Source organism: Prionailurus viverrinus, chromosome D2 (assembly GCF_022837055.1).
Source record: "Prionailurus viverrinus isolate Anna chromosome D2, UM_Priviv_1.0, whole genome shotgun sequence".
Taxonomy (NCBI): Eukaryota; Metazoa; Chordata; class Mammalia; order Carnivora; family Felidae; genus Prionailurus; species Prionailurus viverrinus.
The window spans coordinates 1170683-1195995 of record NC_062571.1 but is presented as its reverse complement, the minus strand read 5'-3'; the positions used below and the strand labels follow the sequence as shown (position 1 = coordinate 1195995).

The window sequence follows — 25313 nt, the reverse complement described above, 5'->3', positions numbered from 1 at the left end:
GAGAGGGAGGTGCAGAATCCAAAACAGGCTCCAGGCTCTGAGCTGTCAGCATAGAGCCTGATGTGGGGCTCGAACCCACGAACTGCGAGATCATGACCTGATTTGAAGTCAGACACTTAACCGATTGAGCCCCCCAGGTGCCCCTGGGTTTTGTTTTTATGTTACAGTTCCCAATTAAAAAAAAATGTTTGCAAGGTCATGAAACTCCCTATTTGTGTTTTATTAATACAAATGTCTCTAAGTAACAGGTGAAAGTAAGATAATTATGAAACCAACATCTAATTTACCTGATTCAAACAACAACTTGGCAATCTCATTAGATTTTCTTAGAAAGAAAAGAAAGAACAGCATGATGTATGATATGGCAGGAAAAGACCACAGCTAAGAGTCAAGAGATTTAGGACTGGGGTGTGAACAGCGTCATTTTTGTGACTCCAGGTAGATCACACAATCTCTCTGCTTAAATTCCTTGGTCTCCGTAACCAAGGTGATAATGACACCACGTGAATTCTAGGGATGGTTGTATGGGTGACACAGGCCAAACCGGTCCCTACGGTCCCATCAGTATGAGGATCACTGTTCTGCACAGAAGTTAAATTTCTGATCGCTTGCTTCCCAAACATTGATTATGAGACTTAGGATCCCACAGGTACTTTTTAAATCTTACTATTTATCAGGATTTTTATACCCCTATTACTCGGAGAGGAAGTTATGTTACACACGACTCTCTTACCGAGCACGGAAGAGCCCCAGGCTGGCCCCCGTGCAGCATCCTGGAAAGTCCCCTTCTCTCTCGTGGCTGCAGTGAGAGGGCTGTGGTCATTTCATCCCAAAATAAGCCTGACTTCCTGAACAGCTCTCACTGCTCAGCATTCTTTTCTTCAGAGTCAGTATGCATTCTGTTCCTTATTCATCTCATTCGTTTTTAGAGCATTCTCCATGTAGCTATTCTTTTCCAGGATTTATGTCTCGAAATAAATAATTGCTCTAATAGGAACCTCCTCACATGTACAAAAAAGACAGAATGGCTCATTAAAGTACGGTTATCAGACACCCTCAACTCCCAAATTCCATTTGGCTGCATAAAGTTGATTGTCTATAAGATGTGTTCTAACTAGCATAAGAACTGTGAACACTGCCGGATAACTCTTTTTCATCTGTTCTGGCCAACTGGTATATCGATATTTAGTAACAACTGGCATCTAGAATTTTAGAGGGTTAGGAGAAAAGCGTTCGCCCCCAATAAGCTACCATTCATTCTTATTTAGGTTTGGAGTAAGGAAGGCAAGGTGGGATTATGTGCCTACAAGATGTATTGAGTCAGTTGCCATCATCACAAAGGACCCTGGATAGACAGTACAGGTTCAAGAACCTAAAAGGGACCATCCCTAGGACAGCTCACTCTCCCCAGGCTTCCCACCAAAACTGCTCAGTGGAGGGTCACAGGCATGTGAGGGAAAAGGCTGTGGATGTCACTTTTGGAAAACGCAAACGTTGGGGGAACGACACTAGGAGAGGTGCGGGGGAGGCTCCTTGGACCTGTTTCTCTGATTCCAGCACTGGCTCATCTCAGTACCCTTGGCCCCTCCGCGTGAGGAGGTGGGCTGACAGGGAGACGTGTCCTCCATGCCCCAGACCACCATGTCAGCCTCTCCCCTCAGTGTTACCCTAGTGCAGCCCGCTGAGAGGGGCAACCCTAATTGTGAGTGCTTCGCGAATTCCTCCCGGAGAGGTGCTGACTGATTTAGGTTATGCTATCCCCCCAATTCTCGATTTCTGAGTGCTTGCATAAGGTCTTCCTTTGCTGATTTGAATTCTAACTTGAAGATGGAATGACAACGTCTGACTATTACGGAGCCTCGTATTATTTCTCAAGAGGATCTTGCTCTTTGAATACATTGGGGCACTCTTCTTTCCATTTTGTTAGCTTTAATTGATATCTGTGCAGCTGACTTTATGCCATCCTATCAATCTAAGGCCATGAAGCTCTGAGTACCTGGTAACTCAGGACTGCCACCGACTGGAAAGCCTGGGGCAGCTGAGGGGGTCATCCATCTTCGTACTATTTTCCTTAAATAATGGAGTCCATCAATTTTCGACCCGAGAGGTGTGGAAATTAGCTGAATGTAGAAGCAATGGACTCTGCAAAGTGCTTGGAGTACATCTGCCTATGAGTTATTAACTCTAGATTGTTCCTTCTTTCCATGTACCCTTATATGAATATCTAGATATAGTCTAGCCATACAGAGAACTAGTATATGGATACCTGTATCTATCTATCTATCTATCTATCTATCTATCTATCTATCATCTATTGTCTATCTTCTATCTATCCATCTGTCTGTCTTCTATTTGTCATCTATCTATCAATCCATCTATCTGTCATCTATCATATATCTATGATTTATCTTATCTATTAAAAATCATGGGTTCATACTGACACTTTCAATTTGAATAGGGTTTCCCATGATCTCCCTCCTCTCCACATATGTATACCCATTCACTGACAGTAAGAATGTGGCTTCTTCTATCCTTAATATATGTCCTGGGTCACATTTCCTACAGCAGTCCTATGGCTGTTGCCAAATCCTCTTCCATGGAGATGTCCTCTTTACACAAGTGGGCTAAGCTTCTACCATTGCTCTCACCTCCTGCTTGGTTATCACTTCCTCCTGTGCATGTTTGGGACCTCTGTCCTGGGCTGTATTCGTCTGTGAATTGGTCCCCTCCTCACTTTGCTTGAGATTCAACCCTCTGAGCCAGACAGCCCTCCTACATGATGCCTGCTTTTCCCTACTTGAGCTTTAAAATGTTTTTTTAATGTTTATTTACTTTTTGAGAGAGAGAGAGAGAGAGAGAGAGAGAGAGAGAGAGAGGAGTGCACCCTGGGGAGGGGCAGAGAGAAAGGGAGACACAGAATCTGAGGCAGGCTCCAGGCCTTGAGCTGTCAACACAGAGTCTGATCCGGGGCTGGAACTCACAAACCGTGAGACCATGACCTGAGCTGAAGTTGGAGACTTAACCGACTGAGCCACCCAGGTGCGCTTTCCCTACTTGAGCTTTAAACTCCACTCTGGATCCGTCCCTCTGTTGGCCACCCCTATTTACTGGGGGCTCTGACTCTCCTCTCTGATTCTGTGTAATCATCTGTCTTGGTTGGCCGTACCCAATGGCTTACGAGGGATTGCTCAGGGAGATTAGAGAATGGAAGGACACCAGAGGAGAAAGAGAAGGGAAAATGAAGAGGAAGAGGAAGAGCTTTCTCTTTTTTACCTATTGTGTGAATATGATACACCCTCCAAGTCAAAATTATGTGCATATGGTAGGCAAGAGAAGCCCAGCAGGCAATGAATAAATTACACTCAGCCAATAAGAAAGAAGGAGGGTGGAGAAGACTCACACATTGACAACTTTCCCACCCGAGTGGCACCCTCAACACTCTGGTCTGTATTTAATGCATGCAAGATTCAGGTCAACCACCTTCCTGGTATGTCTCATTCAACGTCTTAATTTTTCAAGATGGTGAAAACTTCTTTGACTCTTTTTGGATGTATTCCAACATGTAGAAACTCCTCTACCAGGGTCTAGGTTATATTTTGACCTGTTTTCTTCCGTCTTTATAAACCTTATAAATATGACTGTTCCCCACCTAGAAATCTCCCAGACTAAAGGCAATTCTATTATGCAGCCAATCTACCATGTTTCTTAATAAAATTATCACGGAGGATCTCAATACTCTATTTCAATAATTTTCATTATGAAAATAAATGTGTTTCCTGGCTTTTTAAATTTGAAATATCTACCCAATTCCCATTCCTGATTCTTTCCAATGAACATGTTCAGCGGTCTCAGCTTCAAAATGTGCAGCACTAAGCTCCCTTCTATCACTATGATTACCACTACCATCACTGTTATCATACTGTCAAAATCTGTGCTTCTAGAGCAACCCGTCAAGTGATAATGGATATTCTAAATATCCTGTCTGATTCTTGGAAAGAGTAGAAAGTCTAGGACACAAAAATTGGTATTCAGAACGATCACTTTGAAAATGGGTTTTCCTTATTGTCCACTAATTCAAATGCAGAATACTGGGTGGGTTGTCATAAAATAATACACAGGTATAGACGCTGGCCCTGGTGCTTTCATGGACTGGTTGTGTGACTGACAGGCCGAGTATGTTTTCTCAGCCTCCATTTCTGTGTCTGTAAAACAGAGACCAGTATGGCCGAGGGGCAGAGTAGAATTCTACATGGCTTTTAAAGTTTCTTCCAATTATGAAATAGTGATTTCATCATCTTAATCTGTTTCTCACTTACTTTTCTTGAGAATTAAAAGAATTCTTAGAAGAGGAGGCAAATAAACGTTACACATTAGGGTTCTGGAAAACACATGCTGGTTGCCCTCCCTCCGGCTCACGGGTCTGGTAGCTGGCCCTCACACCCCCAGCCGCCACCAAACTTCAGTGGCTTGGGTGCTAATGTCTGGAAGTCATCATTGTCTCTCCCGGACTTGCATCTGTTTCGGCTTACCTAAAGCTTCAGAGAGTTCTAGGCCAGTAGTGCCAGCGCAGGGAACAGCAAAGAGCCAGGGTGACTTGTGGAATGGAGCTGGCACTCAGAGCCTTACACACAATGTGACTACCTTTTTGAGCGCCCTGCTCATGGCACAGAGTGTGAAGGAATCTCCCCTCCTCCCAGCATCCAATAGACTCGTTGTGGTTTATGGCCTTCAGTCCTGCCAGTCATCATGACCACAAAACTGTATTTAGGAGGTTTTCTGGCAGGAAGCACACAGATTTTAAGGTCCCTTCATCTCAGGCCACCGTCTGGTGTCAGGTCCTTCGGGAGACATCCCCCTGTCTTTGAGGCCTGTGACATGTGCACTGACCTCGGGACCTGCTGCATCACTGTGAGCTTGTGTGCTTGACCTTGCCTCGTGCAAATTGTTTTACAGGATACTTTCTAGGGGAACTCTACTGCTGTGGGCCGTGTGGATCTTTCCTTCTAGCCTGACTGTCTTCCTGTTTTCCTTAGTGACTCCAGAGAAGACCAAAAGATTTGCATTTCATGGAATGTCTACAGCAGTTCCATGTTAGCCATACCAAATGGACAGATCCAAGATCACTCATTATAACAAATAATCATTGGTTAATCAAAATACTTGGGGGGCGTCTGGGTGGCTCAGTTGGCTGAGTGTCCAACTCTTGATTTGGGCTCAGACCACGATCCCAGGGTCGTGGGATCCACGTGGGCTCCGCGTTGACAGTGTGGAGCCTGCTCAGGATTCTGTCTCCTCTCTCTGCCCCTCCCCCACTCGTTCTCTCTCTGTCTCTCTCTCTCTCTAATTAAAAAAAAACATTTAGAAAAAGTATTTGGTTTATGACATTGATACTGTTGATGGAAACAACACTAGTGGATTTTATGGGAAGTTCTTTATGTGTTGGTTGTTGTGAAGTTCCATATTCCTGATGGGTGGCCCTGGAGTGCAAGCTTTTGACCACATGACGTCGCCTCTGAAATTCTCCTCGGTATTCATAAGTATGTGCGCTCATGAATCACCATTCCAACTTCTGGAAACTATGTTTTCCTATTTGTTTGGCTGCTTTAACATATGCCACATAATAGTGGTTTAAATAGGATGGAGGTTCTCTGTCTCTGTCTCCTGTGCCCACCCGGGCCCCTACCCACCCTCTGTCCATCTATCTCTGTTTCTGACACAGGCGTGCATGCACACATGCACACGTACATGCATGTGCACACACACACACACACGCACACATGCACACACACGTTGGTAGGGCTTTTGCTCTGGGAGTCCCCCCAGGAACAGAGGTCGTGCGATCTTGTCCCGTGATCCTCTAGGGATGTTTCCCTCGCCTATGAGTTCATAGCTGACTCCCCACTTCCACAGTGATGCTCAGACCATAATAAGGAAGAAACAGAAAGTAGGAGGCAAGCTTTGTTTTTTTAAAGGACATCGGTCTAAAGTTACACCTAATGCTTTAGTTCACAGAATTTGGGTACATGGGGAACACCTATTACCATCGGGGCCCAGAAAAGCTAGAGACTATGTGAGTAGTCATTTGGTCACTTAAAACAGGGTGTTTCTATTTTTAGCAGGGAAATGGGAGAATGAACCTGGGGATAACTGACTGGTAGTGTTGGCTGCACTTACTATGGTGCTGAACTAGTATTTGTTTCGTCTTCCATGTACATCATTAAAAAGCACAGACCGAGGAACATGGTACACTCTCTGTTGTTGACAAACAACAGATCCAGTTGAAGACCTATGATCCCCCAAACATCCCCGGAGTGTAGTAGAGAACATTAAGGACACTCACCTCCCTTCCCCATGGCTGCTGGCTTGCTGGTGACAGCGGCGTCCCTCCTGAGCCCACAGCCACCGGCCCGATCGATGTGGCCCGTCTTCTCCAGCCCCAGTTCTCACCTACCCTAGGGGTCCCTGCACCTGACTCGGGGCCATGGACACCCCCAGGGGCTCCACTGTCTCTTGCTGGCTCGCTTAGTCCTGCTCACGTTAAGTCACGAGTCTCCGGTTGGACCTCAACTGACCAGAACCCAGGAACAAAGCAAAGGGCGATGAAAGCTTTACCCTTTGGTCCACGGCCTGGACTGCTTTGGATGATAACGAAGTATAATTTGTATCCGTGCTTCTCCGCACGCTGATCTACAGCCTTAGCGGCTAATGCAGACCGACGCAGTGCTTCCTTCCCTGAGAAAGTCCCGTCCGCAGTGCAGCTGACCTCGTTCTTGGGCTCACGGCACCACCAGGCAGCATTGGCCATGGCCCACGCTGGGCAGAACGGAGTGTGACCGCGTCTGCCCTTCTTTCTGCTGTTGCACCGGCTGTGCCCTGGCTCACCGGAGACTTTGTGGATTATGCCCTGTTCCATCTGCATCATAAGGACGACAATTGTATGAAGTTTTCCTGAAAGACGGACAGAGAAAGATATCTGGATTTAGAACCGGAAGAGGAAAGACCTTTAACTGCAAAGGACTGTCTCTTGGGTCAGCTCCAAAGATACGTCTGTCACTAAGTATGAAGTTACCTTCAGAGGATACTTTTGTTCTCATCATATTGGCACCACTTTAAAACATCGTACGTGTCTTTCCGTCTTAAACAATCAGGTATGGTCATAGGTGTGATTAACGTTCTAATTTTAACACTTCCTTTTAGGTAAGAAAGAAAATTAAATAGGGGATAGGATATAAGAGTTAAGATAGCAAAGATTTCAAAAATTATAAAAAATAATATAGAATATAATACTGAAGATTTTCTTTCCACAAAAAAATCAGTTTTGGGATAGGCTGTCCGAACAGGAAAATAGAAAATATTGGCACAATTTTTCTAAATAAAACACTAGAAAACAAAGGGTTGGGAATTAACAACATCTAAAAATAATCATAGAACTTAATTGTATTATTGTTGAACAGGAGAAAACAAAATCTAATTTTATCAAGGTTTTATGTCGACATTAAACCTTATTTCCACATCAATATGCCCTTAATGTGGAATTTTAATTCAATCACCATCTTTTAGAATTTTATTTGTTAAAAAAGTACTTTTTATTCAAATAGAATATTTTGTTTTTCTTTAATACTATCAAGAATACCTCAGATAATCAATACAGAAAAGCTGATAATAGAGACAGTGAATATTTATTATGCATTTATTATGAACCAGTCACTAAGCTAGATGCCCTATATCTATTAGCTGTTTTATTGTCTCATAGGTAATGATAGGTCACATTTATCCACATTTAATGTAGACTTAGGGATGTTTTATGCACACTGGTTCACTTAATCTCGACAGCAACTCTGAAAGGTAAGTACTTTTGTTACCGTCTTTTGCAGGGGAAGAATTTGGAGCATACGCCCGCTATGCAACTTGTCCGTAGACTGGTAAGTGCCAGATTGGGGCCGGAATCCCAAACCAACTCTCATACACAAGCCACTTTATCATCCACATTTAACAAAGGAAGAAACTGAGTCTTACCATTTCAGTAATTTTTCTAAGGTTATACACAAGAAATTAATGGGACAAGGTTAATTTTAATGTTCTAATAATGTAATTAGAAATCATAGCCATGGGGCGCCTGGGTGGCTCAGTTGGTTAAGCAACCGATTTCGGCTCAGGTCATGATCTCGTGGTTTGTGAGTTCGAGCCCCGCATCGGGCTCTGTGCTGACAGCTCAGAGCCTGGAGCCTGCTTTGGATTCTGTGTCTCCCCCTCTCTCTGCTTCTCCCCTGCTCAGGCTCTGTGTCTCTCTGTCTCTCAATAATAAATAAACGTTAAAAAAAAAAGAAATTATTAAAAAAAAAAAAAAGAAATCACAGTCACTAGATCACCTGCTCTGAAAATCCCAGAACCAGAGATGTTCTGTGACTACGCAGCCAGTGGCAGACAGAGGCCGAGATAACTGACCTTCAGACCCACTAACCGGAGACACCAGGTTCTTTCTGGGGCACCCTGCCATATCCATTTGGGCCTAACATACTTGAAATAGAGATAAAAGGACCAAGTGACTTGTTTTCTTCTATAACTTCACAGGCTATTTTTCTGGTGAGAAATCTTGGACCATGCAGAGAGTTACTAAATTGTATGCCTCAGCTCTTCAAACACTCTGTCTAGTCACAGCCCTGGAATTAATGTTCAATCAAGCGGAAGTCAATACAATTTATCATATGGCAGCTACCACGTGTAGAAAAACTCTAAGAGTCTAGCCAACACTTTGTATAGAATTGTTTTAAGTTAAATTCATTTTCAGGGTTTTTCTTGGTGTAAACAAACTTCGTGTTCATTCTAATAAGCTAATATACTTAAAATCTTAATTTTTCATTTTAAAAATAAAGTGTGTGTATGTTTAGAGATTGGAAGCTAACACTCTAGGATTATAAAAATCATATGCTTCTTTTATGAAAGAAGAAAGACCTCAGGGCTGTAATATCCCCCTTAATATCATTTTTCAGTTCTGCACTACATAACTATCCTTTGGAAAAAAAAGAAAGCACTCAAGATGCTGAGCCAGTATTTTGAGCTTCATATTAGTGAGCTCATTCCATTAGATTAATCTTTGGATTCGGTAAAATGTAAAGCAATTATTTAAATCAGAGCCTCCAGCTGGAGATGTACTTTGCAAATACATGTTCAATAGTGCAAAACTTATATATTTGTTCATTAGCAGAGGTGAGAATTAGACCCTGGGTATTTATTAATAATTTAATGATAATAAATTACAATCTCTGAAATCCAAAGTTAACTTTTTCAAATGATTGATTGCAAAGAAAAAAAGAAAAGAAAAGAAAAGAAAAAAATCTTTGCTGCACCAGAACTATGGAAATGCAAATGAATTACCAAGCAGAACTCCTCCTGTGACACACTCCTTCCTCCCAGGATAGAAAGGAGCGGTGACTGCTGGGGGTGGGGGTCAGTAATTACTGTATGTGATAATTATTCAACTGTGTCCTGTTACTTTTCTGAAAAGAGGCAAAGAAAGTCTGCTGCAAAGGCAATTTAACAAATTTAGATTCAATTTGCTCCAAGGGGAATATCATTCCTCATGTTATAAAACTGTAACCTTCAGTTAGAGAGGTTTGTGCAGTAAAAATGCTGAATTCTAGGCTCAGTCCTATGACTATTAAACCGTTGTCCTTGGGTAGCCACCTCACCTACTTGGGCTTCTGTTCTGCAGAAACAAAATTCGCAGTGGCGGTGGGAAGGCCCTTAAGTTTCTAAATAATGCTGAATAATGCTGAAAGTGAATTGAAGTAAATGTGCTAAAATATTCAGAGCAGTAGCTCAGTTCCATTAGCTTCTTAAATGATAGCAGTATAAACTGATATAGTAATAAATCTCTATTCATTGCCCCAACTGTCAAATTATCCCACTTTGTTAAACTCAACTCAAAAGCAATTTATTGAATAATTGCTCTATGTACCAGGCATTATGCTGGGATCATGGGAGAATCACGTCAATGTGGGCCACTTACTTCTCTCAAGGTCCCAACTCACAAGGAGAAAAATAAGACAAGCTAACACAAAAACTGTCAACTAAAGTACAAAATATGATGAATGAATCTCCAATGCATTTTTTGCAGAACTAGGCAAGCTGGTCTCAACATTTGTAGGGAAAGACAAGGGACCTAGTATAGTCAAAACAATCTTGAAAAGAATGACAACGTTAAAGGACTCGTAATGCCCGATTTAATAACCTAGTACTACCCAGTACTGGGTAGTACTCATTAATGAAAGACATATTCATCGATAGAATAGAATTGAGATTCCAGAAATAAATCCATTCCTAACTTACTTTTTTCAAGATTGACCAGAAAATTCAAGGCTGAAATTTTTTTTTTTTTTTTTTTTTTTTTACAACAAATGGCCCTGGAAACTGAGAATCCACATGAAAAACAATCATGTTGGTTTCCTCCCCCACAACAAATGCAAAAATTAACTTCACTGGATCTAAGACCTAAATGTAAAAGCTAAAACTACAACTCTCAGAAGCAGGCATGTAGGTAAATCTTCATAACATTAGATTATGAAATAATTTCTTGGGTATGATAGAGAAAGTGCATTCAGCAAATGAAAAGCTAGACACACTGGACTCCATCAAAACCGAAAACACTTGTGGTTCAAAGGACATGTTCAAGAACGCGAAATGACAATCCAAAGTATGGGAGGAAATCGTTGCAAATCGTGTATCTGGGAAGGAACTTGAGTTTGGAGTGTGTGTAAAGACGTCTTACAACTCAACAATTAACAAGACAAGTAACTCAATTAAAAAATGAGCAAAGTATCGGATATGCTAACAACCAATATGCACACAAGAAGATGCTGATCCTTGGAACTTGAAGAGATGCAAATCATAGCTACAGTGAGATGCCACTTCACAACCGCTTGGACGGCTATCGTCATCGTAAAAGATGGGGACAAAGCGGGTGAGGATGTGGAGAAATCGAAACCCTCATCATGTGGCTGGTGGGAATGCCAAACGGTGCATTCCCCTTTGGAAAACAGTTTTGTAGTTCTTCAAAAAGTTAAACACTCACTGTATAACCCAGTGATTCTACTCCTACGTATATACTCAAGAGAACTGAAGGCATAGGTCTACACAAAAACTTGTGCACCAATGCTCATGGCAGCATTATCGCAATTGCTAAAAAGCGGAATACTACACTTGCGCCATGCTACACACATACAATATGTGATACACGCCACGACATGGATAAACCTGGGAAACATGCCAAGTGAAAGAAATCATGTACTAATGAGTACTCACTTCCTATTCCTCAATGCCTCAACCACTGGTAGCCATAATCTCTCTGTCTCTATGGATCTGCTTACTCCGGACAGTTCATATAAATAAAATCATATAATATATGGTTGTGTGTGTCTGAGCATCTTACCAGGCGCTGGGTCTGCCTTATTGTGGTGGTTGAGTAAATGCTTGGCTGAGCCGATCACCTGAGAAAAACAGGCCAAGCATACAGCCTATAGCATGGGTTTTCATCCACTCAGTAATAAAGGATCTTCCCATTTAAGCTCTCTTAAACACATTTTTAAGTAAGCTAGGGGCAAATCTCTCACATTTTGCTTTACTTAGGGATATACATATTTCCCTTTCAGCATGTCCACAAGAATGTTTTAAGTATTGATTATCTTTCTAACGCCATTAGTTCATCGGGACGTTCTTGCTCTCTAGTCTCTGGCCTTTCGCTTGCGGTATTCCGTCTCCATGCTGTCTGCTTTTCCTTGCTGGTTCTTACTCAACCTCAGGGAAGCTTCCCCGATTCTCCTCACACAAAGCTGTCTACACCCATCCTCCATGAACATAAGTCACTTATTTTCCTCTACAAAATCAAATATTGCTCAAAATATGTGTCCAGTTGGCTTCCTTCGTAGAATGGCAAGTTCATAGGGTTGTATTTGTTTTCCTCACTCACATCTTCACAGCCTCACCTAAGATTTTCACAAGCTGAGTGCTCCTTAATAATATGTCATTTTATTTATGGTTTATTTAGGGATGGATCAAATTTCTTTGAACATAGAAACTGGAAAAAAAACCCTCCTCATTTTATATTTACACAGGAAAATCTTCTTGGTTATACCTGACTTTGTATCATTAAAAATATTTTTGTTTTTGTTTATGTGGAAAAATGCATTCCAGATGTTATTCTGCAATTTGATATTTATTCATTTATCCAACATTTTATATCATTTCACTCCCCACATGGGCCATGTGCCAAGGGAAGGGCCCAAACTCTGTCTCTGAAATCATGAAGCTAATACTATTGGTTTTCTTCTTCACTTAGGCATTTATTTTTCATTATGCAGGCATGCATAGAGTTATTACCAAATATTATCATTTAAAAAATTTTTTTACATTTATTTATTTTTGAGAGACAGAGAGAGACAGAGCCTGAGCAAGGGAGGGGCAGAGAGAAAGGGAGACACAGAATCCGAAGCAGGCTCCAGACTGAGTGGTCAGCACAGAGCCCGATGCGGGGCTTGAACCCATGAACCGTGAAATCATCCCAAGCCGAAGTCAGACGCTTAACCGACTGAGCCACCCAGGTACCCCTCAGACATGACCATTTAACTCTTACGTTATTAAATTTATGACAGTATGTGTCTGATATCAATAGATTAAAGTTTCCTTGAGGGTAGAGTTTGCATGTTGTTTATCTTCACAGACAACAATAAATACTCAGCATAGATTCCATAAATATTTCAATATCTAACCACCTAATTATAGTTTTAAAAATACATGAAATCGTACATCTACTTTAAATGATTTTCCCCAAAATAAACAAAATAAGATTATCAAATTCACTGAAGTTACTGATTTCTTGCCTTTTTAAATCTTAACGGTATATCTTATATGCTTAAAAAGAAGAGTAATGCCCTTCTTAATATAGTTTCTTGTCACTTTATTTAAAGATGGCCAGTTATTAGTAATATTTTATACTATCTAGGATGAATGCTGATACTCTGAAATAAATTAATGTTTGGTCACAGTTTTGTATCTAGGATAAATCAGTTATTTTTATGTTGCTTCTATTCTGTGTATCATAATTTAAAGAATAATTTAAGATCATTACTAGTCTAAAAAATAACTAAGTACAACGACATACCCTTTTGCTAAGAGTTTAAAAGCTGTGTTCAAAATACGGTTGGATAGTAAGCTACATACAGTACACATCGACACATGAGCCCAGATGATTCTAGAACCCAGTTTCCTTATGCAATGCTTTAGGTAGTTTTAGAAATGTGAAAAAGTGTCTCAGTCACCTGCTTGACATCGAGTGTTTATAGGACTATAGGTGTTTGTAAGTTAAAAAATTGTTAATCTGGGGCACGTGGGGGGTTCCGTCACTTAAGCATCTACTCTTGGTTTCTGCTCGGGTCATAATCTCATGATTTGTGAGCTCGAGCCATGCATCGGGCTCCGTGCTGGCAGTGCAGAGCCTGCTTGGGACTCTCTCTCCTTCTCTCTCTGCCCCTCCCCCACTCGCTCTGTCTCTGTCACTGTCAAAATAAATAAATAAACATAAAAAAAAGAAATCAAAAAATTATTAGCTCTGCAAAGAGCATTTTTTATTCATCAATTGTCTGCCTTCAGGAAAATCAGCTCGCCCTTGCACCGCACGCTGTCTACTTTACGAGTGTAAACGGGCTTTCATGATGATGTAGAAGTCACAGTTCAAGGTCTTGACCCAGTTCAAGGTCTTACCTACCGGTGGAAGTCGTACACAGAGCTTTCATACCTGAGTGTGGGAGCACTGACTGATTTAGGAGGGGATGTTCTCCCAGCATGCCCGGAAACACAGACAGGTGTCTGAGAAGACGCACTAGGGAGTGTCAGCTGGTGCTCTTGGACGTTGTATCGGGTCAGAAAATAAACCCGAGATAGAACACCATACTCTACACACACACAAACAAGGCAGCAAAAGCCCTATTCTTCTTTTTTTTTTTTTTTTCAACGTTTATTTATTTTTGGGACAGAGAGAGACAGAGCATGAACGGGGGAGGGGCAGAGAGAGAGGGAGACACAGAATCGGAAACAGGCTCCAGGCTGAGCCATCAGCCCAGAGCCTGACGCGGGGCTCGAACTCCCGGACCGCGAGATCGTGACCTGGCTGAAGTCGGTCGCTTAACCAACTGCGCCACCCAGGCGCCCCCCAAAAGCCCTATTCTTCTAACCCGGATGAGGGTAGGAATTAAAATAAAGGCTAAATATGTAAATATAACATATAATTTGAATACTCGATCACTGAAAACAATAAAATAAGGAAAGGAGTAATCATCATAGCTACCATTTGTTAAAGCATGCTGTGCGACAATAACATGCAGGAGCTAAGGATCGTTAGAGTTCCCAATTTCCAGATGAGAAAACAAGACGAAGAAAGATTAAAAACTTTCTCTCAACCACACACATTTGAGAAGCATGGGGGGCGGGGAGCCAGGATTTAAAACCGTGTATATTTCATGTGAAACTCATGGTTTCATCTACCACGACGTGCGATGATGATGGTGGCAGTGCCCCCCTTCCCTCCCTGCAAGTGGCTCTTACCTGAGGATGGACTGTGGTTTCAGTCCACACGGGTGCCCTGGGGGGAAGGCTTGGGATTCGTGCAGCCTCCCCCATTTGTCTATCACTTGACTGGCAGGGATCCACCATTTGCTATTAGCCAGATGGGGGGAAATGGATGGCTGCAGGAAATAGTTTAGGGGAATAGTCAATGGGATTGATCAAATGGTTATACTGAAACATTGGTTTCCCTGGGATAGTGATGGTTTTGAAAAAGCGAACAGAAGTTTTCAAGGGGGGAGGTGTTTTTAATAAAATAAGATGTGTTTAGTGTGAAGAGCTTATCAAAGCCCAGGAAGTGGTTGCTAGTTTTGAGATAAAAAGTTTGAAGAATTGCAGGAGATGGTTGCAGAAGAGAGGAAAGGAGGAAGAAGAGTCAGAAGAGAAGGAGATGGGAGGTGGGAGGTGAAACCAATCGTAAGTGATTTTCTGAAAGGACGTCACTGATGTTGACTAGAGATGAGCCACTTTCTGTGGTTGCTGGGAGGTCATGCGAGAGGAGTCTCCCCCAGGGGCAAGGAGTGGTGCAGGGGCCAGGCTGCCAGGGGGAAGGGGGTGGTGTAAGATGCGGTCAGAGTATCTTCAGGTGGGACCGGCCTCTGCACAAGGGAAAGCCTGGGAAGAAGCAAGCACAGAGGAATCAACGTGTGCTCCCAATGGGATGGGGAGGGCTAACGGGGCTGTGGAAGAGGCTCAGGCAGGAGGCCGGCCCTGGAGAGGAAGGAGGTCGGTTACCTTTGCCTCTAGGGTGGGAGGAAAGTAGCAGCCATTGGGACAACATGAAGGGATTGCAAAGGCGGCCGAGGTCATGGGAGCGTGCTCAGTGGAGGAGGAAGTCAGACGCTGAAGGTAAGAGGGTGGGGGCAGGCAATGAGCTGATGCAATAAAGATGAACCTAAAATAGAATTTCCACGTGGCAGACGGAGCAGAAGCGCCGGGAACAGAGATCGTCCCTGCTGGCTGGGAGCTCGCCTGGGCACCGCCGTGCCCTCCCGACGCATCCCCTTCTCCCCTCACGACTCTGCCCACGCTGTCCCCAGGTTACTAGTAGAAGATCTCACCCGACTGGCTGCAGTGTCTGTGCCGTCAACCCCTGTGTTCCCAGCACACGTCCCGATACCCGTGACCGAGTACAGGATCACGGGTATGGGGTTTTCTCCCCCTTCCTCTTGTCCCTTCCTCCCAGAAGCACACTTCTGAGGGAGAAGGATTGCCGGACAAAGGTCCTTGAGAAGCCTTCCAAGGTCTTCACGGTGAGATGCTCTGTCTAGGAAGTTTCACTGACTAGAATTCACCTGTGACAAATATCTCAGTCCAGCTGCTCACATGCAAATCATCGAGGGGCCTTGTTAAGATATCAGCTGGGATTTCAGTCCAGGGTGAGATCCAAGTGTCTGCATTGTTTATCAGCTACAGAGTGACGCTCCTGGTTCGTATCCAATGAACGGAGCATCAGAGACTTAACTCTATAGATTCTCCACTTTCGTCATGTGAAACCAGATCCAACTGCATCAACCTTCCGGCATTTATGCCCTTCTGGTTCTTGTGGCTCCTCTCTTGCTGCTCCTTGACGTGCCAGTGCGTCTCACTCCAACGTTTCTTGTGTATTCGGAGTCTTCCTGTGCACCTGATGTCAGTGGCACCTTTGTCCTGATCGTTCAGACTAATCGTGTCTTTCTTGAGCCGTCTTTCTGCTCTGACCTTGCTCATGGCACACATTTGTCACGCATGCTGCCACGTGTGTGTCTCGTATTGGGGACCTTGCAGTAAACATGCGCGTGAATGAAGCAGGCACATCGTGGGGCAGTATCAGGAGACAGCTGGAGCCACACAGAGATGGCAACATCTGGCAGATGTGAAGATGGAGAGGAAAGTCAGAAACAAGTCAGGGGACCGGGTCAGATCACTGAGGGAATGAGGGAGAAAACAAACGGGAAGTTTCTGATACCAAGAGGGTACTGCATTAAAATGAAGAAACCTGATCGTCTCAGTCAGAGCAGATGAAGCCCCTTGTCACATAGTCCAACATGGTCCAAATAGCGTGGATCTGGCACTTTCAATTACCTGAAGACATAAGTCATAAGTGAGACTTACCCTCCTTGTATTGATTCCTATAGTCGGGGTAAGTGAAAATCATCACCAGAGGAAATGTGGCTGCAGTTCTAATATACTGGTCAGTGATGGAGACCATTTCTTGAACAACTATTTGTAGAACATGCACCCTGTGCCAGGCCTCAGGAGTATCTAGAGAAAGAAGAAAAGCATGGTCTCTGCCTTACAGAAGTTTCCAGTCTATGGAAGGACTCACACGTACACCCATGAGGCTAAGAGAGAAGAGAAGAGGTCTTTTCCCCCAGAAGGGTCGGAGAAGCCCATCATGGAGCAGGAATCACCTTTATGAATTTTGAAAGAAGAATCTTTTGCTGGAAAAAGTTTGCTTCCAGCATAGGAAGAAGTATGACCCCAAATCTATTGGTTTGAGGGAGCATGACGCCATCAGCCGATGAGGTTAATCCAGCAACACAGTGGTTGGCGGGGAGGGGCACAAAGGTCAGCTAAGAAGGTAAGGGAGGCCTTGCCACAGTGAGAAATCTGCGTTTTTTTTCTGTACGAAGGGGTTTCATTCTGAGGACATAGTAACGAGGGCATTTCCTCCCTCCTTCCCCCCCAAGTTATTCCAACGCTGGTTACTTCCTGTTGTACAACACGTGTCTTCAGGTCGTGGTCTGACTCCGGGCGGTGGAGTCGGTGAGAAGCCATGTCCCAGGTCCCAGCCACCACTGCCTCCGGAGCTGTGGGGACACTGGTGTGTCTGGAGGTTAGAAGAACCAGAAATTTGTCTCCAAGGGAAGAGACGATTCAATGCAAACATAATTTTTCTTCAGATCCTCAGTGGAGCAAACCCAGAAGATAGTAGTTTTCTGGAGAATTTCATAAGACAAAAACCAGGATTAAATTTTGGAAAGTGTAAGAAGGAAAATGTGGGTCTGTAGGAAGATTTTTATGACTGATTAGAGCTGGCGACGATAAAATAGACAGTGAAGTGGGGATTTTCCATCACTGGAGACACTGGGTAAGGCTGCGGGGTGCTTCCATGGCCGGGCTGAGTGTGGAAAGTGGTTTTCTACGCTTCTGCTGGTAGCTGTTGTAGCTCCATAAATGCCGAACAATTGATTGCTAATTGCCAAAGATGTCACTAACTCTGACCTAATCCCAGGGATTAGGTCCTATCCCAGGACTGAGTTGTTCTGTGGAATATAGTTATAAACCAAATTACGCTGCTCAAAGGCGATGGAAACTTCAGCAGCTGGGGTCACAAAGTGAACAGCACAAAAGGGAGAAGTGCCTAAATTTCAGGTCACGGTGCACCTCTGAACACCCGTGTCTTGAGACGAAGAACACATTGGCCTTTACTCCACAGAGTCAACTATATTCAAGGACTTTTATTTGTTTCATATTGTACAGTCACCAAGTACCGCCAGTAAGGTGACCTGAAACAACACAGGTGGGTTCTTTTGTCGTTCTGGAACCCGAAGTCTGAAACCCACTTCGCTGGTCCAACGCCAGGAGCTGGCAGGGCTGGGCTCCCTCCAGATGCTCAGGGACGGCACTTCCTTGTGTCTGCAGCTCTCAGAGCCGTATTCCTCCAGTCCACACCCTTCCTCGTCTCCGAAGGCAGCAGACTCACACCTTCAAGCCTCTCTCGGTTCAGGGCTCCCATAGCTTTCTGCCTGTTGCAGTCGAGTCTCCTACACGTGATCACAGGTACTCAAAGACAAGTGAGTGTGCTATTACATAACAGCACTGAAAAGCTCATCTGTTGCCAATACAAGAGTATTTGAAGAAACCAGTCTGCGAGCTCGATCTTTAATGCCTACCTAGGAACGTTCTACAGAATTGCTCAATTCTGACTACTTCGGTTGCAAGTAGAATTGCCACACTACACAATCTGTCTGCCGGCTTCATCTGGAGAAATCCCCTAGGCATCCCTACAGGGACCTGATTACCCCAGCCATGGAGAATGTATAGCTAAGAAGAAGTGTTTTTCTGTGCTGCATTTAAAAAAAATTTTTTAAACGGTCACTTATATTTGAAAGAGAGAGACAGAGCAAGCAGGGGAGGGGCAGAGAGAGAGGGAGACACAGAATCTGAAGCAGACTCCAGGCTCTGAGCTGTCAGCACAGAGCCCAGCGTGGGGCTTGAACCCGTGAATCCTGAGATCATGACCTGAGCCAAGATCAAGAGTCGAACGCTTAACCCACTGAGCCACCCAGGTGCCCCTCTTGTGCTGCAAACTTAAAGTCTCCATAATTAGTGATTGATGATTAACTGATGAAAATCACTCAGCCAAGATGGTTTCAGTTCATGTGGCCATATCCCCATTCTCTGCCCACCTGCCCTTTGGCATCTAGAATCATTAAACACAGATATTTCTGTATTTATGAGTTGTATAGAAAGTGTTCCTCGAGCCTGGCTAAGCACCACAATCACCTGAGAGCTGTTTTTATGAATAGATTTCCAGGTATCATCTCAGACCTGGCATCATTAGGAGAAGGCTGTGGCATTTTTATTTCTTAAATGGCCCCTGTGTGACTGATTTAGCAGACCCGTGGACTGGCCTTTGGTCTCGGTCTGCTCTGAAAAACAGCCCTTTTCCTGGACATCCAACCATCCTATAAATAGTCTCGACATCATTCTGGAAGTTACAGGGTTTTTAGGAGCACCCTATAGAGGCTCTAGCTCATTTTAAGACACTTAGGATTTTCCAGTTTTAGCTTTGTCAACGAGTCCACATGCTCAGATTTTGAAATTCCAGCCCATTGTTGTTCTGAGTCCTGAGAGTTCCTCCAAGTGCTGTTCAACCCCATAATGTCCCACAGAACTTTCCATGGTCTCCCAAGCTAGACATGACTATATCTACCTCTCTTGACCCCATGTAAGGATTGCCTGTGTTTCTTTCTTTTTTAAAAAAAAATTTTAAAACTCTTTGTTTATTTTTGACAGAGAGAGAGAGAGAGAGACAGAGTGCGAGTTGGGGAGGAACAGAGAGAGGGAGACAGAGAATCTGAAGCAGGCTCCAGGCTCCGAGCTGTCAGCACAGAGCCCGATGGGGCGCTGAACTCATGAACTGTGAGATCATGACCTGAGCCGAAATCGGAGGCTTAACCGATTGAGCAGCCACCCAGGCACCCAGGATTGCCTGTGTTTCAACTCTAGCTCTCAATTATCCTTAAATTGTATATAGCTTGTTTTTATTAGACTTCCTTTGACCTTTCATAGGAGGAAAATAATGGATGTGAAAAGACGTAGGCAAAGTTTTGAAGTCCCATCTTCTGATCTTGAGGAATCACATTCATTCTTGAACATGGCCAAGCCCTAGAGAAATGAATAAGTTGTTCATAGTACAGGTTTTATGAGCTGCTCTGTTTCTCTACACCTAAACTATGGCCATGCCTCCCTTTGGCTTCCACGTATTTAAACTGAATCTCTGTATCTTCTACATGTTTAAACATTTGAGTTCCTATAATCTCAGCCAACCAGAGTTTGTCTGTATGTGTTTTAATTGTTTACCTTCAATAAGACAGAAAAAAGAAACAATTGCTTCCATCCCTTCCTCTGCTAAGCTGTCCCAGCTCATATGGAAAAAAAAAATTTCTTCTTTAACCTTCAAAATAAATAGTCCTCCACATTAGATAATGCAACCTAGAACGCAAAGTAGAAAATATTATGTGTCAAGGCCTTGTGTCAAGGCCTTGCAAGCAAAGATATTGTGGCATAACATAGTCTCAACCGTAACAGCACATAAAGTTGATGTATAAACACTATCATATTTTAAGGGAGAAACATATCAAGGCTTTTGTGCATTACATATTCTGCACCTAAAAACGAAAGCTGTGTGATTGTTTTCATTAACCTTTCATTCTCATAGAAGGGCAGAATCGATAATAAATGTATTCAGCCAACTGAAAGGCAATTTCAAGCAATTTCAGTTGGGATTTCACTTCCATGGCTTTCTTTTTCTTTTCTTCTTCTTTTTTTCTTTTTTTTTGCCTCCCACAAATTCTAATAAAAATACGATTTGCCCAAATATAAAACTGCAGATTGCAGTAACTTTTCAAAGACATTGAGTGAGTTCCTCTTTACAGCTTGATGATTACCTGTCTAAGGACACCGACTCCAGCAAATGGTAAGGCTGTGTTTAGGGCACCGGGTCACTGAAATGTCCTAGCTCTACAAGCGTGTGGGCTTCTGTGGTTAAACACGCCACAGTGTTGACCTGAGTGTTACAACCATTTCAGTCCTATTTTATGCCTATTAGAAGCCACTGACATAAAAGCAATTTTCGTCCTCTTGGTTTACAGCTTTTATTACTGGTCGTGTCCAAAGGTACAGAGTGAGATCATTCTGTCAATTATCATCCTGTCAGTAATAGTCCGGGTGAGGTTTTCATGAACATGTCAGAGTTCTTTCTATAAAGAACATCCTATTTCCTGCTGGCATTTCTACACTTAAACACAATTTTCTTATGCCCTTTGTCTATTTCCCAAGTAGGAAATCCAAAGTCAATGTGCTCAAACTATTCCATACCAAAAGGTCATCTCGATATAAATATTTTTCAAACGAAGAAATGCATTCCATGGCAGTGCAAACATCAAGCGGTTTTGGGCAGATTTTAAAGTGAGAACTACCATTTGCCAGCCCATCCTTCTGTCCCCATAACCACATTCAGAAGTGAGTGCTGGCAACTATTCATAGTTTCTTTTCCCCTGGTTACTCTTCATACACTAAATAACATGCTTATTCTTTTCGTTCTTTCAACAATCTCAAATGATTCCTGTTACAAAATATGAGGATTCAGCTCGTTATATTTCACTTTACCACCTTCTTCCTAACCTCAGTTTCTGAGAGAGATTGATATTTTTCATTCTGCTATTGATAACATTGGTAAAGTGGAATAATAAACTAAAATTTGATTTATTTTGCTAAAACCTTTAGACACTATATCTTTGATATTTTACAGGAAGGCGACAGTATCTCTCGTCTCTCCTGCCATTGCTGCTTCACACTTTGACCCCTTCATTTGTCAGCGGTATCCTGCTTGTGATATTGCCAGAAATGATACATGTATTTTTTTCATAAACGTGACTGTGTGTACTTTCTTTTGGCTGATTGATTCTAAAAGTTGAAAGCCAGCAAGCAGGAAGTACACCGACATGACCCTATGAATAGCCATCATCACAGAAGTGAACACACGAGGACTACGCACTTCCTTTCCTCCAAGTCTAATGTCACGAACTCAGGGACAATGGAAAGCAAACTCTGTGGCTTAAAGGCAAATAGATTCCACTAGTTGATCAAATTCATGCCATGTTTATTTTCGTTTTCATTTACATCATTACTTCCAATTTTTCACAAGTTTGTAAGTTTTTTTTCTTGACCCCCCCAAAAATTTGTTACCATATCCTCAGTTATCCTGGTCTTAATTATTCATTTTCCACAAAAGTCCCTTTTTCTCTCCCCTGTTGATCCAACAGACACTGCCGTCTTGTCATCTGTACATACCTTCTGAGCAACCTTTGCTCTGCTCCTGGGTTAGGACCACAAGTTCCTAAATCCAGGCTCTTTCTCCTCTTTCCTGGAGCTTTCCTGGGTCGTGTTCTCAGGTCACTCCCTCAAAAGTGTGTAGGAGGGTCAGCTTTATGATTCCTTGCACAACCTTGGTTTTATCTTTACATTTGATTAGTCATTTTTCCATACATATGAATTTTGGTTTAAGACTAACTTTCCTTCAATTATATATTGAAGATATTGCTCTCACTGCATTCTGGGTAACTTCTGTGGGTAATTCTAATCTCTTTTGAGTATAATTTTCTTCCTGGATGTTGAGCTTTTTTAAAAATCTTTGGTATTTGAAAATTTCATCATAGTGGGTACACATGTGATTTTTATATAGGGCTTTGGATATAAAAATGTATGATTTTCTGCAAGTTTTATAAACATCCTTGGTTATTTCTCTGGCTTTTCTTATCTCTCCTTTTTTCCCCAGTTCTTTCTTTCTGGAAATGTTTTAGTATAATTTTAAGCTACTGAAGATTGTTCATATTTTCAAGCACTTGTTATTTTGGTCTGTGTTTAGGGAAATTCCTTAGTCTCTAGCTTTCAACCTGTGTCCTAATTTTATAAAAATCAAAATTATATATTTTATTTTTCATAGCTATTTTGTGTTGTTTGTTCACGGCTTACCACTCTTTACTATACACACATTACCTCCTCAAATTCCCCTACGGCTAAGAATTAGGTTTTTGTTTTGTTGACTTTCTCATATGCCTTACATTATGCTCCCTCCAGAACAGTCTGTTTACTTTAACTTCCTTTTTTATGTGGTTGAGTTTCTTTCTACCCCAGTGTATTAAGTAGCTTTCACGTCAACAAGGTGGGTTTACCCAGAGAGCCGGAGTGTGATTCTTTCACGGTGGGAAACGCGTCTCCTTTCTCGGAGGACTTTCCCGAGGATGGAAAGTCCAAGTGGCTCCTCTGTTCACGTCTGATGGGCTCCTTAGGCAGGAGGGGCGCTGGGTGGTTGGGGCAAGAAGCCAGCAGGAAGGACAGGACCCCCTCCTGCTGATACCACCTCAAGAGTCCCGTACTTGGTGCCAACAGCACCCAGCATTCTGTACATCTCCCAAGAAAGTCCCTTCACATCTTTCTGGGGTTTTTTAAGTTTTACTCCAGTACGCATGTAGACAGGGTGGATGGGGATAACTGGCTGGCCAGCACAGCTGGTCCAGGGTCAGACCTTTAACCTCCCCACTCCACTACGCCTGGCCTTGAAAACAGCTGACTCCAGTCGTGGACTGATTACCCGTGGCATTCCCTGGGAAGATGGCCTCCTGGGAAACGTTCCACTCAGACCGAACGTGCATTTGCTTATTTTCCAACTTAAGTCAAAAACATAAAATTATATTGTGAGCTAGAACGAGCCCAGTTTCCTGGGTAAAAGAGATATACTGACCAACTATAATAAGGGTAAGGCTATGCTTCACGTGTGTAGATAGCCAGTAAATCCCATGGTTGAGCACCGCAAACTGAATTGATCATCACAGTTTATTTACTTGTCCATTCGTTCGATAAATATTAATGTCAGGCTCTCCTGTATGTCAATCACTATTCAAAGTATTAAAGTTGGAGCAGGGAATAAAACAGACAGCAATTAGAATATGCTCTATTATTTTTATTCAGATGACTTGGGGTTAATATACTTTAAATATCAGAATAACCTGAAATGGAGCATAGCAAAATTGGAAAGGAATCATTTGACATCGTTTCATCTAAGCAACATGCATACTTGGCAGGGAGGAGTGACCTATTAGGGAAGGTTTTATCCGATCTACATCCGTATATCTATACCTGTATGCAAAGTGGTATTACGTAATAGACACAAATTATGTGAGACAGCTCGTGAAATACAGCACTTAATGATGGGCTTCCTCTTTGCCACAGCGGATGGAATCACTTTCTAAAACACTTATGTAGCAGAACAGGACCTTCTAAAAATGCAAGGCTTAGATTAACCATAATAAGCTTTTATCCTTAAGGCGTGCTTTGATAAAGTAATCCGGGTCTCTGATCCTCCCTAAGAAATGTGTTAATTCTCAGACTAGTTTACTATTCTACGTTAGAGAGACAGTAAATATATCAAGTAAATAAAGGAGGCCTTGGCTTTGAAGTCAGATAGCCTTGGGCACATATCCCCAATCTTCCATTTGCCAGTACTGTAAACTCAGACAACTTCCATAACTTTTCTAAGCCTTGACTCATCTACAACATTAAATTTAAAAAAATATATATATATATAATTCCAGCGCTTGCAGAGAGAACTGAATGATATGAGAGTCAAACTCTCATATGATAGCATATTCTAAATGCTCAATAAACACTATCAACATTTTTTCTTTTTTATTAAATTATCTTCTACCTAATGCTCCCACAGAATATGCTGGTTTTAACCCACTCAGCTTTACATCTGTAAATTGTAACTTCTCTTGTTACCTCAATGATTGTATTTTATCTTCCAACATTATTTACTTTATTATCAGGAAAATACTTAATTCCAAACCTCGTTGTCCTGAATTCTGCCACACGTTGAGAGATTTCCCATACTAGACTAAACGTTCATAAACTGAACTGACCTAGCTTGTCTCTGCTTCAGCTAGAGGGAAATACCCACAGTTCCTAATTTGCAAATGATTAAGTTGATTCTACCTGGTAATATTTCATGGAAATAATGTTCAGCACACAACATGTTCGACATCAGTCTTTTTTTTTTTTTTAATATGAAATTTACTGTCAAATTGGTTTCCATACAACACCCAGTGCTCATCCCAACAGGTGCCCTCCTCAACTCCCATCACCCACTTCCAGGTCAGTCTTAACTCCACCTGGTAGCTGAAACTCTCAGGCCAGTTCAGATAAGGGCCCTTGACTTCCTTCTTTTGTGGCAGGTGTAGAAGAGCAAAATCCCATGTCAGTCATCACCCAATGGTAAGAAGTTGCCAACGGGAGAAGAGGGTGTATTGATGAGAATAGACTAGGTTATATGGTAACAATCTATGAACTCTCAAATCTCTTTCATTTACAATAATAAAGGTGTATGTCTCATGCATATGAAAAGTCAATGATAGGTTGGCAGTAATCCTATT

The 25313-nt window shown here is 42.5% G+C and overlaps 1 long non-coding RNA gene across 1 annotated transcript in view; it reads right to left on the bottom strand.

Annotated features, from left to right (window-relative positions):
* Window positions 1-6346: 6346 nt before the first annotated feature.
* Window positions 6347-25313, bottom strand: part of LOC125147960 (uncharacterized) — a 111809-nt gene continuing 92842 nt past the window's right edge. The window contains exon 3 of the long non-coding RNA XR_007145359.1: window positions 6347-6948. This is a non-coding gene — a long non-coding RNA (uncharacterized LOC125147960). The remainder of the gene's footprint in view (window positions 6949-25313) is intronic.